The 2,500-nt window shown below is 51.3% G+C and overlaps 1 protein-coding gene and 15 non-coding genes across 16 annotated transcripts in view; all 16 read right to left on the bottom strand.

The window, feature by feature from the left end:
- Positions 1-44, bottom strand: part of LOC148681261 (5S ribosomal RNA) — a 119-nt gene extending 75 nt beyond the window's left edge. Inside the window, exon 1 of the ribosomal RNA XR_015944439.1 lies at positions 1-44. This exon is cut by the window's left edge and continues 75 nt beyond it. This is a non-coding gene — a ribosomal RNA (5S ribosomal RNA).
- LOC148681160 (protein NLRC3-like) overlaps positions 1-2,500 on the bottom strand; it is a 345,676-nt gene that overhangs the window by 78,978 nt on the left and 264,198 nt on the right. The window lies entirely within an intron of this gene.
- On the bottom strand, positions 103-221 carry LOC137492247 (5S ribosomal RNA). The gene has a single exon (XR_015487231.2). It is a non-coding gene; the product is annotated as a 5S ribosomal RNA (ribosomal RNA).
- On the bottom strand, positions 280-398 carry LOC137491755 (5S ribosomal RNA). The gene has a single exon (XR_015487232.1). It is a non-coding gene; the product is annotated as a 5S ribosomal RNA (ribosomal RNA).
- On the bottom strand, positions 457-575 carry LOC137492246 (5S ribosomal RNA). Its single transcript, XR_015487233.1, has one exon. It is a non-coding gene; the product is annotated as a 5S ribosomal RNA (ribosomal RNA).
- LOC148681260 (5S ribosomal RNA) lies at positions 634-752 on the bottom strand. Its single transcript, XR_015944466.1, has one exon. It is a non-coding gene; the product is annotated as a 5S ribosomal RNA (ribosomal RNA).
- Positions 811-929, bottom strand: LOC137493892 (5S ribosomal RNA). The gene has a single exon (XR_015487236.1). It is a non-coding gene; the product is annotated as a 5S ribosomal RNA (ribosomal RNA).
- Positions 988-1,106, bottom strand: LOC137493619 (5S ribosomal RNA). The gene has a single exon (XR_015487237.1). It is a non-coding gene; the product is annotated as a 5S ribosomal RNA (ribosomal RNA).
- LOC137492244 (5S ribosomal RNA) lies at positions 1,165-1,283 on the bottom strand. The gene has a single exon (XR_015487238.1). It is a non-coding gene; the product is annotated as a 5S ribosomal RNA (ribosomal RNA).
- Positions 1,342-1,460, bottom strand: LOC137492243 (5S ribosomal RNA). The gene has a single exon (XR_015487239.2). It is a non-coding gene; the product is annotated as a 5S ribosomal RNA (ribosomal RNA).
- On the bottom strand, positions 1,519-1,637 carry LOC137493891 (5S ribosomal RNA). The gene has a single exon (XR_015487240.2). It is a non-coding gene; the product is annotated as a 5S ribosomal RNA (ribosomal RNA).
- On the bottom strand, positions 1,696-1,814 carry LOC137492242 (5S ribosomal RNA). Its single transcript, XR_015487242.1, has one exon. It is a non-coding gene; the product is annotated as a 5S ribosomal RNA (ribosomal RNA).
- LOC137492241 (5S ribosomal RNA) lies at positions 1,873-1,991 on the bottom strand. The gene has a single exon (XR_015487243.2). It is a non-coding gene; the product is annotated as a 5S ribosomal RNA (ribosomal RNA).
- On the bottom strand, positions 2,050-2,168 carry LOC148681259 (5S ribosomal RNA). Its single transcript, XR_015943241.1, has one exon. It is a non-coding gene; the product is annotated as a 5S ribosomal RNA (ribosomal RNA).
- On the bottom strand, positions 2,227-2,345 carry LOC137493855 (5S ribosomal RNA). The gene has a single exon (XR_015487245.1). It is a non-coding gene; the product is annotated as a 5S ribosomal RNA (ribosomal RNA).
- LOC148681258 (5S ribosomal RNA) overlaps positions 2,404-2,500 on the bottom strand; it is a 119-nt gene continuing 22 nt past the window's right edge. The window contains exon 1 of the ribosomal RNA XR_015944399.1: positions 2,404-2,500. This exon is cut by the window's right edge and continues 22 nt beyond it. This is a non-coding gene — a ribosomal RNA (5S ribosomal RNA).

Here is a 2,500-nt window from a genome sequence, read left to right as displayed (position 1 = left end):
GTTCAGATGAGATCGGGCATTTCCAGGGTGGTATGGCCGTAAGTGAAAGAGGCTGTCAAGCGTTGGCTATTCAAATCAGCTGCCAAATGAAGCACTTCGAAAAGCTTACAGCACCTGGTATTCCCAGGCGGTCTCCCATCCAAGTACTAACCAGGCCCAACCCTGCTTTACTTCCGAGTTCAGATGAGATCGGGCATTTCCAGGGTGGTATGGCCGTAAGCGAAAGAGGCTGTCAAGCCTTGGCTATTTAAATCAGCTGCCAAATGAAGCACTTCGAAAAGCTTACAGCACCTGGTATTCCCAGGCGGTCTCCCATCCAAGTACTAACCAGGCCCGACCCTGCTTTACTTCCGAGTTCAGATGAGATCGGGCATTTCCAGGGTGGTATGGCCGTAAGCGAAAGAGGCTGTCAAGCGTTGGCTATTTAAATCAGCTGCCAAATGAAGCACTTCGAAAAGCTTACAGCACCTGGTATTCCCAGGCGGTCTCCCATCCAAGTACTAACCAGGCCCGACCCTGCTTTACTTCCGAGTTCAGATGAGATCGGGCATTTCCAGGGTGGTATGGCCGTAAGCGAAAGAGGCTGTCAAGCGTTGGCTATTCAAATCAGCTGCCAAATGAAGCACTTCGAAAAGCTTACAGCACCTGGTATTCCCAGGCGGTCTCCCATCCAAGTACTAACCAGGCCCGATCCTGCTTTACTTCCGAGTTCAGATGAGATCGGGCATTTCCAGGGTGGTATGGCCGTAAGCGAAAGAGGCTGTCAAGCGTTGGCTATTTAAATCAGCTGCCAAATGAAGCACTTCGAAAAGCTTACAGCACCTGGTATTCCCAGGCGGTCTCCCATCCAAGTACTAACCAGGCCCGACCCTGCTTTACTTCCGAGTTCAGATGAGATCGGGCATTTCCAGGGTGGTATGGCCGTAAGCGAAAGAGGCTGTCAAGCGTTGGCTATTTAAATCAGCTGCCAAATGAAGCACTTCGAAAAGCTTACAGCACCTGGTATTCCCAGGCGGTCTCCCATCCAAGTACTAACCAGGCCCGACCCTGCTTTACTTCCGAGTTCAGATGAGATCGGGCATTTCCAGGGTGGTATGGCCGTAAGCGAAAGAGGCTGTCAAGCGTTGGCTATTCAAATCAGCTGCCAAATGAAGCACTTCGAAAAGCTTACAGCACCTGGTATTCCCAGGCGGTCTCCCATCCAAGTACTAACCAGGCCCGACCCTGCTTTACTTCCGAGTTCAGATGAGATCGGGCATTTCCAGGGTGGTATGGCCGTAAGCGAAAGAGGCTGTCAAGCGTTGGCTATTTAAATCAGCTGCCAAATGAAGCACTTCGAAAAGCTTACAGCACCTGGTATTCCCAGGGGGTCTCCCATCCAAGTACTAACCAGGCCCGACCCTGCTTTACTTCCGAGTTCAGATGAGATCGGGCATTTCCAGGGTGGTATGGCCGTAAGCGAAAGAGGCTGTCAAGCGTTGGCTATTTAAATCAGCTGCCAAATGAAGCACTTCGAAAAGCTTACAGCACCTGGTATTCCCAGGCGGTCTCCCATCCAAGTACTAACCAGGCCCGACCCTGCTTTACTTCCGAGTTACGATGAGATCGGGCATTTCCAGGGTGGTATGGCCGTAAGCGAAAGAGGCTGTCAAGCGTTGGCTATTTAAATCAGCTGCCAAATGAAGCACTTCGAAAAGCTTACAGCACCTGGTATTCCCAGGCGGTCTCCCATCCAAGTACTAACCAGGCCCGACCCTGCTTTACTTCCGAGTTCAGATGAGATCGGGCATTTCCAGGGTGGTATGGCCGTAAGCGAAAGAGGCTGTCAAGCGTTGGCTATTTAAATCAGCTGCCAAATGAAGCACTTCGAAAAGCTTACAGCACCTGGTATTCCCAGGCGGTCTCCCATCCAAGTACTAACCAGGCCCGACCCTGCTTTACTTCCGAGTTCAGATGAGATGGGGCATTTCCAGGGTGGTATGGCCGTAAGCGAAAGAGGCTGTCAAGCGTTGGCTATTTAAATCAGCTGCCAAATGAAGCACTTCGAAAAGCTTACAGCACCTGGTATTCCCAGGCGGTCTCGCATCCGAGTACTAACCAGGCCCGACCCTGCTTTACTTCCGAGTTCAGATGAGATCGGGCATTTCCAGGGTGGTATGGCCATAAGCGAAAGAGGCTGTCAAGCGTTGGCTATTTAAATCAGCTGCCAAATGAAGCACTTCGAAAAGCTTACAGCACCTGGTATTCCCAGGCGGTCTCCCATCCAAGTACTAACCAGGCCCGACCCTGCTTTACTTCCGAGTTCAGATGAGATCGGGCATTTCCAGGGTGGTATGGCCGTAAGCGAAAGAGGCTGTCAAGCGTTGGCTATTTAAATCAGCTGCCAAATGAAGCACTTCAAAAAGCTTACAGTACCTGGTATTCCCAGGCGGTCTCCCATCCAAGTACTAACCAGGCCCGACCCTGCTTTACTTCCGAGTTCAGATGAGATCGGGCATTT

The sequence above is a fragment of the Danio rerio genome, chromosome 4 (assembly GCF_052040795.2).
Source record: "Danio rerio strain M-AB ecotype USA chromosome 4, GRCz13ab, whole genome shotgun sequence".
Lineage (NCBI taxonomy): Eukaryota > Metazoa > Chordata > Actinopteri > Cypriniformes > Danionidae > Danio > Danio rerio.
The sequence above is the reverse complement of the archived record's forward strand: the minus strand, read 5'-3'. Positions and strand labels throughout refer to the sequence as shown.